The 14043-nt window shown below is 38.0% G+C and overlaps 1 protein-coding gene across 8 annotated transcripts in view; it reads left to right on the top strand.

The window, feature by feature from the left end:
* The first annotated feature begins 2371 nt into the window (after positions 1-2371).
* LOC124149902 (glycerol-3-phosphate dehydrogenase, mitochondrial-like) overlaps positions 2372-14043 on the top strand; it is a 51951-nt gene continuing 40279 nt past the window's right edge. For 4 of the 8 annotated variants that reach the window (XM_048382159.1, XM_048382157.1, XM_048382160.1 and 1 more), the window contains exon 1: positions 2372-2523. The gene's annotated coding sequence lies outside the window, so the exon portion shown is untranslated. The remainder of the gene's footprint in view (positions 2524-14043) is intronic. The other 4 variants (XR_007218101.1, XR_007218102.1, XM_048382154.1 and 1 more) reach the window with 1 other exon arrangement.

A 14043-nucleotide genomic window follows, 5' to 3' on the forward strand; every position in this document is an offset into this window, starting at 1 on the left:
TCTTTGTAGTAACTTTCTGGTGGCTGAATGTCATCACAATTGTGACTTCGGGTGAATTCATGTATATACATGCTGATATTTTTACACAAAGTAGGACTGTAAAAATACAACAAGGAAGCCAATGGGATTTTATGACACTGCGTTAAATATTGTATTGTCTGCAATTGACATATTTGCATTTCAAACAATACATTGACCAATTACTCATTATTAACCGGACCCGTCAATATCCGGCGTAGAATAGGTCTTCATAACCCATGCTTGTCGTAAGAGGCGACTAACGGGATCGCATGGTCACCCTCGCTGACTTGATTGATGCATGTCAGCGAATCACAATTGCGTGGATCGATGTTCGTGATATCACATATTAAGCAGATTCACATATTATAAGCATATATACGGTGGCCCATAAGGGACATGGAATCTGTTTTCAATATTTTGATATTTCACTTACTTTTATCGTAACCTTTTGCAAATTAACACAATTTATCATACAAATATGTGATAAATCATGTATAAAAACAACCGAAAACATGGAAAATTTAATTTCAAGTAGCTATTGAATCGCTGAAATGTGAAGCGAAAATGTCAAAAACTAAAATGAAAATGTCCAAAACAAAAACGAAAAGGTTAAATATTAATATGTAACAAATGACATAAATCAGATATACTACTACATAAATCGTTCTTATCGTTATTAAAAATAGAGGCGCTGTTTTGTCCCCACACATAGTTGCCGTTTTCGCCAAATTCGGTGCTGTTTTCGCCAGAGAAATCGGTGACGTTTTGCTGAGGTGCCGTTTTAGCCACACCCCTTTTTGACGATTTCCACCGCTGAACGAAAATAGGACAACTACTGTCAACTTTGTCAAAAATATATCTCACAAATGTCACGCAAATAACAAAACTACTGAATACAGTATTATAAGCACTGATTAAGCTAGGGTTTCTGCTAGAAATATAAGAATCAGAATGTCTTGCTTCTTGTAATAAAACAGTAGATCGAAGTAGCATCGGTGTATTATTTAAAAGTGGTAATTGCCCCCGGTAAGTTTTGGCCACCCTAACGGCTTCGTTTATATTTGGATGAAGCATGACCTGACAAAATATACGTACAATTGCATGGAATCACAGTAAAATTACCAAATTGGCTAACTGCAAGTGAACTAGGCGAATAAGTTCATGAAGGGAAACATGGACAAGCTGTGTTGGTTCAAAGTCAAGCTTTTTGTGATACAAAGTCACTTTAACTCTCTTATCACTGAAAGAATCACCGAAGGTAGTATAGTCAGGAGGTTTTGCAAAAGTGGCAGTAACTTCTGTCTACTTAAGCGAATCCCATCGCAACACAGAAATAAAAGTAGCAAAGAGTTCCTCCCCTTCCAGGTTTTCAACGCATGCATATATAGTCTGTCATTTATATATAAAAACGTGGTTTTCATTTTTCTTTCAGTAAAATAGCGTAGACCTTTTCAAAACACGTTCTAATTGTGAAATGTGATCCTTTTTTCAGGAACCGGAATACAAAGACAGATGGACGGCGGATAGCTCAGGAATTAAAAACATCAATTAATTTTTTCCACGATAGGGAATTTGTATGGGGCGGGAGTTGTAAAACACAACAATACCATATTCGACGTAATAATCGCGCCGCTCTAATAAGGCCCACGGCGATATTTACTAATATATTGGCTAGTGAACAATCCCAATTAGCACCCCTTCCGATTGATTAATGTACACAGGACTTATTTGTTCGTGTATAATACGTATATGTTATATGCTTGCTTAATTATGGGAAATTAAATTATGGAAAAAATATATCTGTCGTATATAAACATTTCAGACTGTCAGCATAAACCACAACATTTACGATCTTTCAACTCTGTTGTTTTTTCACCAAAATAATATTCTAATAAGAGCCCCCTATTTCTAACTTTGAGAGCGCCTTATTATGTCGAATACGGTAAGGATGCCTTACGTGATGGTCCTGTCTATGTGCTAGTGCCGATCAGCGCTATGGTGTTGAATGAAGACTGTGAAACCAGAGACCATATATTATATGGTCTCTGGTGAAACATGATGGCATGGCTATGTGAACAGTAATTACACAAATCTGTGTTTGAAGATTTTAAGCGACTGAATTGATCTCAAGAACAATATTGATGTTTGTATCTAATCAACACTTCGTCAGTAAAAAACCAACAAAAATCTGAAAGTTTTTTTTTTAACCTGACATAATTTGTACTTCAGCAAATCAACCATCTGTCTACCAGAGCACCTTATGAAACGACAATTATCAAATGTATAGTCAAAAACGAAATGTTAATCGTGTAAAAACTGGAACGATACGGTCTGGTGCACATTCATATAATATTTGCCGTACAGAAAATAGTTTATTTGAAGTTTCGCCTGACGCAAGGTTGGTCAAGGTTGTGCGGTGCAAAAGTGACCCGGAAAGCGTTGTTACTGCGAGATCAACAAGCTTTGCGTATCTTGGATTTGTCGACAACACAAGCAACTTCTGTAAGTGCATGATCATTTATATACATGTTTTTTTCTACCTATGCTATGTGCGATATGCGACTGTCATTAATGATCCGGAAAAAAATTGAACTGTGTCCCCATCCCGGGGAACATGTATAATTCAAGGCACATTGAGAATGTGGATTTAGGCATAGGCCTGGTCCATAATACTAGATTCACCTGTGACTTCATGTGCTGATATGACATTTATCGTTTATGAAGTGTAGATTTTAATGTAAGAATGGAAATGTTGATCCCGAAAATTGAAATAAGTGGATCTGGTTCACTGGATCTACGTTTTGGTTATTGATTATTGATTTGATGCCCTGATGTAGGCCTAGGTCAAATCAATATTAAGAGTAGGCAAGCCAAAGCCTACCGAGTATGTTACTGAATTCAATTATTTAGATAGAGATAGTTGATAAGTAGATAGTGTTGGATAAACATAACATAAAAACAATAAGTATTAAAATGAACTTCATTTTGGATACTTGAAGTTCAGATTATCTCTTTTTATGAATTACATTTTAATGTTTTACATTATTGATATCAGATTAGAACTGTCAGCAAGTCAACGAAAAGAAAATTAAATTGGAACAGAAGTGTCATCATGGTCATGATACTGTATTACTTGCAGACACCTTGAAGACAATAAAGTCAAGTTCTTTTAGTTCAATTTGGGGCGGTCGGGTAGCCTAGTGGTTAAAGCATTCGCCTCGTCATGCCGAAGACCCGGGTTCGATTCCCGACATGGGTACAATGTGTGAAGCCCATTTCTGGTGTCCATGCCGTGATATTGCTTGAATATTGCTAAAAGCAGCGTAAAACCATACTCACTCACTTACTAGTTCAATTTATTTTTTAAAACACCAGTAGATGAAAGAATTGTTCTGATATATGTAAAGAAACTATAGAGTGGGGGAGGCAGTACCCAGACACATAACAATCATCGCAATACAACACACAAACTTATTGTCAGATTTGAATGGAAAAAAAATTGATGATACAAAGGGAGACAACTGCTGGTGGTTTCAAAATTGACCAACAGTCACAGAACATCTTGCTCAGTCTGAACCTGGTGCTGTTAGCTTGACGGCAGCTTAGGTAGTACTCTGACACAGTCGGCTGTACCCAGACAGCAGAGAGGCTGAATTTGGTCACTATCATATGTTGCTTTTTAAAAAAAAATATGCAATGGAATTAGAATGGAATGGCGACATTGAAACATAGCCTCCACCTCATTATTAACATGTCGTATCATACATGGCTTGTTATTTTTCAGACGCTTAGTTTAACATAGCTGATTCATTGAGCGAACGTATGTGGTAAACAGTAATATGAACGATTTCTAAAATGTATGATCAAATGTCACCCACAGTAAGCTGTAAATCATTATCTACACTGATAACGTAGAATTAGCACCCTACATTATGATGGTATTCAATTCATTCTTCAACAACTTGCCTCTTGGCCAATACATAAAAACAATATAGTCCTGTTTAAGACCACCGCCTCTAGCTTGGGCATCATGAGTCACCCTCATAATGTTGTTGTCCTAAATATTGAGCTAAAAACCTCAGCAACTGTCTTGGTACACAAACGGCATGGCACCAGCAATATCTCAGGCTACTTGTCTATGTGATGGTGTTCACACCTCTGCTTCTACATGATATCTCTGTGTATCCAATACTTCTGGCATCATGATTTTACATTGCATTCCTGTCAAACCTGTTGTCGGGTTCAAGAACCACCATCAAGGACATGAATGTAAGTGGTATAAAGTGAAAAATGGTAAAAAACAATTGAAAGAAAGAAAATATGCAAGTATTTAAATTTACAATAATGAGTAGTGTTTCAGCTATATCTCGCACACACCATACATATGCTACAATATAATCATGTTAGGTAATTTGGAGGCACGGGTGGCCCAGTCATCTAAGGCGCCGTGATTCGCTGTGCCGAGTTGCGTCCCCTGGGCACACCAGAAACCTATGTTTGTGGGTTCAAATCCTGGTTCGCCCTGATTATGTTTCTAGGTTTGTCAGCACCATACCTGTGCTCGTAGGTTTCACCGAAGTGGTAAACGTCTGAGACCTGCATCACTTCGGGCTTTCCTCCCACATTAAGCTGACACGCTGCAATATAACTGGAATACTGTTAAAAGCAGCATTAAATCCAACTCACTCACTGTTAGGTAATTTATATCAATGTAAGATGCAAATTTATAATACTACAGTTATCTATAAATGATAGATACGTGTATATGTGCGTCTTGATATACCTGACATACATGCATGGCCACCACTATAATGAGTCTATTTTGGCACGACCATACCCAATCTTTGAAATTTGTATAACACATTGGGTGAGTTGATCCTCTTCATCTTTTTGATATTCCAATGGCACTTTTTGTTATATTTTATCACAGAGTCTAGCTTGAGGAATATCATAAGATACAGCAGCTTTTCCTACGGACATTCTGCAAGCGGTGGCTGCTTCAACTTCCTTTTTTAGATTTCAAGGTTAAGCAAAGGTTTTCATTCATGTTGGCTCACGTTCTAAATGTTGTAAAATATATTAGTAGATCGAAATAAATGGAATGGATTCTATAGATATTTAAAAAATCTGTAAAATAATATGCAATAATAGATAATGACACACAGACTATTTTTACGAAGAAATTCTACTTTATTTTAGGAATAGGTTGAATGTAGACATCTAAATATATTACCTTATGATATATACAGATTCCATCTTATTTTTTATTAATTGCATTAAGTTATATTAATTTATATATCACTCTGTACACCCAAAATAAAGTATTATATTTTCAAATTGGAAGATCTTTAATTGATTAATTTAAAAAAAAAACGTGTCCAAGTAGTCCTTTACCACTTTTTTTCATCTAGGTAGTACCCGAACATCGCTTAAACAGTGCTATGTATTGAATTTTCAAGTTATCTTCTTTCATGGAATGTCGTTACATTTACTTAAAGTCCTACGATGCACCAAGGTTAATTTAAAATGAGTCGTTTGGAAAACACTAATTTAAGACCGAAAACAGCTTTGCTTAGCGAAAAAGTATGAAAACGTAGGGGCATGGCAGTCATGTTTGATGGGTGATCGTGGACGGTTTGTATAGAGAGTTATCTCTAGCAAACACACTTTTAAATGGCCTATGGGGAAAACGGATTATACTTGCCTGTTAAGTTTGGGTATCAGCAGTTTGCCTAATTAGCTATAAATAAATGTTTGGTGAGTGTCCGGCTACTTTCTCTGTCAGAGTACTGCTGCCACCGCTCTAAATGTTGTTTGACAAGCTACTTGAAGGCGAGTCTAATTTGCTGCTTGGAATGATCAGTTCAGTTGATCCTAATCTTGTATGAATTATCAGAGCATAGCAATCTATATATCTATTCATAAATGTCTATGCATCGCCACATATTGTTTGTAGTTTCCAAGGTTTCATGCTTCAGTTGTCAGAGAGAAAGACATGACAGTAGAGACAGAATGTCCATGCATTGCTATAGTGAGTTAAGTCAAGATTCCGAAACAGATATATGCTGAGTAAGGGGAATATTTAGGAAGTAAGGTCCCCCAAATATGTGTGTTCATCATGTGTGTCTCACAGGCATTGTAAATACTCTTCAGGGCCATTTCATACATGCATGACAACACACAAATACTTTCTAAGTTTATCTTCAAGTTACCAGTAAAAGTACCTTTTCAGTCTAATCACAGTGTCAGTAGTGGCTAGATTAGGTAGATTTGTGTAAAGTTGATATATGCAATTTTCATAGCCCTGTGATTTGTATTTATTAAATGAAGCCTAGAAAAGCATTTTCTTAGCATTTCTGACAGTACTTTAGTGCTCGCTACTGCTACTAAAAAAACAGTGGACATCCCATTACAGGTTACGTCAGAACGACATTTTACAAACTGCTCGAGCTTTTCTGCACTAGTTTCAAACTGGTGACTTCCATTCCTTTGAAAAATATCAAAACAAATTTGAAAACTGAACAAAGGAAACTTCCGGAATGTGTACTAGAGGGCCTAGGTTGTATGACAGTTCTTCCCACAGCGTATGGAAAGTCTCTTCTGTTTCAAATGTCTATTTCATTGAAGTGAAAGGTAGACGATGATTTTGATGGAATCGGTTGCACAGCCTGTAACTGTTGTTTGGGATGCGTTAACCTTTTTGAGGTTGCATGATTAGAAAACATATTCCGTCTGCCCCTTTCCTGAGTTGGTAAGCAACGCTCTGATTGGTTTTAATGCAGGAACCAATAAAAACATTTCGGCCAAGACTGTTAACATGGTAAAAGGCTTCAGCTTATGGGACATCTTTAATGATGAAGGCCAGGGACTTATCATTACCATCTCAGAGGCAGATGTTCGGTCCAATGTCTGCAGCAGTTGTCAGTGTAAATTCACAAATAGGAATTAAAGGTTCCTGTTCTAAATGAATGTAGTTGCAACTAGGGCTGTTACAATTCTCTCGCGTATCCGGTGAATCAAAGCGGTATCCCTTCATGAACTGAATTTGTTCTTCACAGTCACTAGAATCGAATGTTTACCATTTTATAGAGTGTTTTTCACTTCAACAAATACTGAGGTAGTTAACAGACCCCATCCCATCTAATGATAATTTTATTGGAATCTATTTGTTGTAGGGCTGGGACGAGTCCAAATTTTCTACCTGGGTACCCACCAACCTATTACCCAAACCTAGCTGGGTACTAGATAGGTACAAAATGTCCGATTGGGAATAGTTTGACTGTAGCCCAGGACAAAATGTATTTAGCTACACGTATTAAACGATCTGGTCATGAATACACTGAAGTTGACTGATGTTTTTTCTTTATTCAAACAAATATAAGTCAGAAGGAATGGGTCCTTAGTCAGAAAGAAATGCAAACATTAGTGACTTGTAGTGTAACCATAGAATTCTAGATAATTTTTTGTTATTATAAACAATGTATCAAAGACTAACCACGGGTCCGGATAGTCCTGCGGGTACCCAGGTCCTTCTCAGAACCCACCCAACCCAAATACCAGAGTTACCCGTCCCAGCCCTAATTTGTTGTAACCAAATCATGAAAGATGTTACTGTAGAGCAATTGGAGCAAACACTCACTGATATCACACTCCTTTTGAGGAACTATTATATTTCGCCATACACAGGTTAGAACATAACGCTAGTCTGGGGGCTAGTACAAATTTCCCATTGATTTAACATTACAAGGACATTTTATCTTTGCTTTTGGCTAGTAAAGCTATGGAGTTTACTTCTAACCCTGCATACAACTGGTTGTTGAATGGCTGTCAGTGTAAACATGATGTCACACATACTAATAGTAATAGAAGATCATTTTGGGTATGAAATCATGGTGTAAGTTTGTTTAACGCCGCACTCAGCAATATTCTAGCTATATGACGGCGGTCTGGAAATCATCAATCCTTAATTATTGATGGGTTGGATAAGGTTTGGCTTGGACAAACTACCAATATGTTGAGGTTTTTCTGCAGGTATCATCATTAACTTGAGACAAGAGACTATCGTGAGTCTCTACAGTGCTGCATTTTACAGGTAAAATGTGACCAAACCTCAAATCACTCAAATGAAGATTGCAAGGCCCTCTCCTATAAAAGCAATTTTGTAATATCGTGTTGAAACCAGTTTTACTGCAGCCATGCATGCAAGCATGCACTTATCATCGGATCTGATGCATAAGGACCTCTCTCTGAAGTAGGACAACGTGTAAATAAGAGGTTATTCACAGGATCGAGTTGATTTAGGCTCTGGTGTCTGATCTGTTACATGTCACGTGGTAGATTTTTGTGATATTATAATACAAAAGACCTGTTATGATGCCCAAATGTATTATCTCTCCGCGGATTCTTTCAATATTCATGAGAAACCCACACCTTGTATATATATTGTTGTATATATTATTCAGTTTGTGTTTGATCTGTGATTTAACAGCGGGTTTTTGTGATAACAGATCTAGTATGAGATCCAAGTGTATTATAAGTCGAACTGAGATGTGTGTGTGGGGGGGGGGGGGGGGGGGGTCACAAAACATGCACAGATGTTTCTCAGTGGTGTTCATGTCCTTTGGTATGACCAAAAAATTAGAGCATGTTATTAAATCTAAACATGTATTTATAATATAGTCTGGAAGGCAATTTAAGGTACCGACGTTTACTACAATATCTGAAAAACTATTGGACCTACTCCAGTCAAAGTTGGTATGAGATTATTAAACAGTCATACATAACTGGATATTACATTTAAAGACAATCGGTGCATGAATAAAAAATCTGTCTATTTAGCTATCACTATATTTCATCAACAACCAGACCTGTTCGTCACGGGTGGAACGAGCATTCATTGTTACAGCCATCTGCATAATGCTACCCCTGCGTCACAGGGCCATATGACACAGTTGAACCAATCAACTCAACTCGAAAGGGTGCACAGGAAACATGCACGCACGAATACGGTGTTAGCGTAGGGCGTCTCAACGTGCATGATTCCCATGCACCCTTCGTTTCTTCTATTCTTACACACTTACATAGGGGGGGTCGGGTAGCCTAGTGGTTCAAGCATTCACTCGTCACGCCGAAGACCCGGGTTCGATTCCCGACATGGGTACAATGTGTGAAGCCCATTGCTGGTGTCCGTTGTGATATGGCTGCAATATTTCTAAAAGCGGCTTAAAACCATACTCACTTACTCACTCATTCAATCTATAACGGAAATCTCCATCTGTCAATAGCATGTGCAGTTGTATGACATCATCAAGGCATCAGTAAAAGGCTTGGAAGTCAAGTGAAGCGGGCAACATGCCATTAGCCTTGGGACCCCCTTGTTCATTCCTTGGACCCCTACAGTACACTGATAGTGTACATCAGGGAAAATGCCCCGAGAATGTTACATATTTGTTGAAATAACTTATTGGACTGAACTTGTCGTTGTAAACACCATCTTCCTCAAATAGGTTGCTTTTCGTTACAGGCATGGTATCACATTCATTGTTGTTCTCACTAATTCAAGAGCTGACTGGTTTATAATTACATCTGTTCACGGTAACATATTGGCAAATGAAGACGGAATGTTTGGTTTGACTCCTGTATAGAGTTAGTTTCATCTGGTAATGACACAAGGCAATATATCTAAGTCAGTGTGAATGAAGACAGTCGGCAATAAGCATGTTTGAAAAGGGAGATGTAATCTAACTGTTGTCTGTTCACCATGAAGATGGGGCGGTCGGGTAGCCTAGTGGTTAAAGCGTTCGCTCGTCACGCCGAAGACCCGGGTTCGATTCCCGACATGGGTACAATGTGTGAAGCCCATTTCTGGTGTCCCCCGCCGTGATATTGCTTGAATATTGCTAAAAGCAGCGTAAAACCATATTCACTCACTCACTCACCATGAAGATCTGAAATTTGAATTGGTCTTCGGCAACCCATGCTTGTCATAAATGGCGACAAACAGAATCTGGTAGTCTGGCTCGCCAACTTGGTTGATGCATGTCATTATATTCCCGCTGCATAAATCAATGCTTATTATGAACATAGAAAAGTAGATGTAGTCTTTTTTGAATTTTTTTGATAATTCTTTTAGAGTTGTTTCCAAAGGTTAATTGATGATTGTTTTAGATGATCAACAGATATATACTGACAGCAGAGTTGGCAATGTTGGAAATAGTTGGATTATTTTTTTTAACATCAATGTTAGTAGGGGATTTATGCTGAAAATAATATATTTTAATATATTCCATTTTTTTCTAGTTGGCGGCTCGTAGCACTGATAGATCAACAGAGCTCCAGATACACTGCATGTTTGTGTAAGATATATTACCAAGGGTATTACCATGACCCATTTAATTTGGAGTTGCCTGTGTACAAATATGCATGAAATTTTTTAAAAAGTAATCGTATAAGAACACTGTGCATATTTACCCAATGCAGCCTTTTCAGCTTACATAGCTGAGTATGTTTACCAATCTTTATTGTCCCCCGCCATGATGTTGGGGGGGATATAGTTATATGTGCTGCCCATCCTTCCTTCTGTGTGTAGTCCGTTTGTCTGTCCAACACGTTTTGTTTCTGGAGCATAACTCGGAAACCTTTCGATATTTTATGCTGAAACTTTGCATTTGCATCAAACACATGCTGAACCGTACCTTTTGCTGTTTCCATGGCAACAAATTGAACTTGACCCAAATACAGGATACTTTCAGAGCATGCTTTATCACCAGATGGGATGCAGTGTTCATTTCTAGATCATATACCCATAGTTTTTTCAATAAATTTTTCATGAAACTTTACACCAATATTAACACAGTACTGAAATTGTCATGCTATTTTGGGGATTTCTACACAGGGTTGTCTGAAAACACTAACTATAATTACCTAATTGATACAATACCAGTCAACAAAGAAACTTGTATAAGGTATATAGTGAATTATTGTGAAAGAGCCCCAGAAACTACTGTTTACAAGTTGCACCCGAACCAGCCTACGTCCTCCACAGTGGGTGTCGGTAACTCCAGTCCACTAGTCATGTCATGACATGATTAGTGCTGTAGTCTCAATACACTTCAGGATAACCCCTGCTCACTACTCATCATAAATACAGAACGTCATTTCCGAGCATTTCCTATCCTATCCTAAACGAGCATTTCCTATTCCAAAGCACTACTGCAGTGAATAATGCAGAAAAGAGCTAGTCGTCTCGCTTGCTGTAAGTGAACAGTATTTCACCGTTGTGTACTCATGTGACAGGTGTCATGCTATTTGAAGTTACCCGAAACAGCATTTTTAGCAGAATTGTTTTAAAGAATGTCTTCTCTTTGGAGTAGAAATACCCAGTAGACTGGACCCAGCAGCGTTAGACATTGGCACTAGTCCTATAGTCCTTACCAAACTGTCCAATAGTTCAGGTATCATAAGGACTAGTAGAAATTTGCCACTTTTAAGGCCGGTCGGGTAGCCAAGTGGTTAAAGCATTCGCCGAAGACCCGGGTTGATTCCCAACATGGGTACAATGTTTGAAGCCCATTTCTGGTGTCCCCCATTGTGATATTGCTGGAATGTTGCTAAAAGCGGCATAAAACCATACTCACCCACTCATTGCAACTTTGAAGTGTTTTGGTATATGTTAACATTATAAGGACTAGTGGACACACAATGTTAGGTTCTACCGCTGCCCAAAGGAGTAAGAATATACTTCTATTTCTGCTTTCATAACAATTCACATGACACTGACTATCAAGGCAAAGTGTTCAGTACGTCCGCACACTAAATTGAATACCAACTATGCCAACATGCACCATTTATTTCAGTCTTTGTGATCATATGAGCGTGATAAAGTTAAGTGTGATGTGCATCAGCTTGACACATGTGTTACCACGGTTACAGATGGAGATGATGTTCATGATGCAGATCAATACTCTTGCAATATTGTTAAATGTGATGATTGTGCACATACATCCATATATATATATGTGTGTGTGAAAGTTAGGTTTACTATGCTGAGAAACCCTATAGGGTTGGCGTATTAGCACAAAGGTCATACGGCAATATGGGATACACATTTCAATTTGATTGGGGCCAAAAAACTTCTTTGTTATATATATATATAGAGGTTATCACCCGAGTGTGTTTGGGGACAAGCGTGATAACCTGTTTATCATATAATGTCATTCTTTTATTCTGTGCTTGAAAATCGTTTTCCCTCTCTCACAAACATTACAGAAACATTGTGGGTTTTCCTGGAATGCGCGCTTTAATATTTATTACATCACAGGGTAAGTGATGTGTCAGTCGGACAGTGACATTTAGCCAATATGGTTCCAACTGAAATCTGTTTCTTATACAGTGGCGAAGCAACATATACGCAAAACATCAATTGTTTTTACTTGCCTTTCGCGGCAATCCATTGGTCTGTCTGCTAGAGTAACTGCCCTTTATCAAAGGGTAGCTACTCTAACCCTGTCTATGAGACGTCATGGCAATGTTCAGACGTTGTTGACAGGCGGCCTGTCCTGTCATAACTTTAAGAAGTGCAGTCAGATGTACACACAGCGACAAAACGAAACAAGGTAACAATTCAAACATATTTCGGCCAAATCCAACTATTTTAATTTGTGGAAAAGGTTTCAAGCCGCAGGGGTCTACAAGCACAGATATGGCTACTGATCCGGCTTGGCTAGGCCTAGTGCCCTTGCAAAATTGTTTCGAAAGTTGCCCAAACTTATAAAATGCCTTAGCTATGTCACAGTTAGACACTGATTTTCAGTATATAAGACTGTTCTTTTGATAATGATAGCAATTATTCCAGTAGTTTATCCAGATTCCCGATGGTTAATTCTGACTCGATCGCCAAATGACAAGTGCGACGCCATGTTTGTTTATAAACACTGAAAGTAGTCCCAACTTGACCTTTGAAATTTTTGCATCTCTATCCGCATATGACCCCAACGGATATCGTTTTTATCCGTTGGCTTTATCCTGCCAGGAAACCTACCCATTATATGATAAACATATATATGTATTTTTCAAGTGAAACACTTTATGACTAATGGCATGGTTTAACCCTTAAATGATAATGTGGAACAAATGACAATTCTAAACTGGGCGCTGCTTCAGTCACTAATCCAGACTTCAGATTGCGAGATCGGTTATGACGTATGGATAACGAGACGACCTATACCATGATTCCATCATCAGTATGGGATGTTAATGTACACAGTGCGAAGCTTGTGCTGTTTACATAGGAACCCAATTCATCCAAATGTCTCAAGATAGTAGATATAATTTATATACCGTATTCGACGTAATAAGCGCCCCGCTCTAATAAGCACCCACGGCGATATTTGTTAATTTATTGGCAAGTGAACAATCCCAATTACCACCCCTTCCGATTGATCAATGTACACAAGACTTATCCATTCGTGTATAATACGCACTCGTGTGTTATATGCACCCTGAATCATGGGCAATTAAATTCTATTAAATATATCTGTTGTATATAAACAGTTCAGGCTGTCAGCATAATCCACGAAATTTATCTTTCAACTCTGTTTGTTTCCACCTAAATAATTTTCTAATAAGAGACCCCTATTTCTAATTTTGAGAGCGCCCTGGCCGCTTATTACGTCGAATACGGTAATTTAATTACCGTAATTATATATTCTTCTGTGACTATCAATACACATGGGGCATATTTGTGATACGTATGTTGCTGATGTCCGTATTGCAATATATAGGTATACCCATGATAACGTATATATCCCATATCTAATAGGAAGCAAGTTTTTTCTCTACAAGTGCAAATTCCAAGACATTGATTGCTAAAACTATTTCCTGTTTATCAGAACTTTGTCATCTCACAAGGTATTATAATGAAAAGGTGGCACTGAGATGTCTAGTAGGTCGCATCACCAAGTTCCAAAATACATATCAGAAGACCAAAAATAGTTTGTAAGTCAGCTCACACTCATTCTACTG

This window comes from Haliotis rufescens, unplaced genomic scaffold, assembly GCF_023055435.1.
Source record: "Haliotis rufescens isolate VD_foot unplaced genomic scaffold, xgHalRufe1.0.p SCAF_4, whole genome shotgun sequence".
NCBI lineage: Eukaryota > Metazoa > Mollusca > Gastropoda > Lepetellida > Haliotidae > Haliotis > Haliotis rufescens.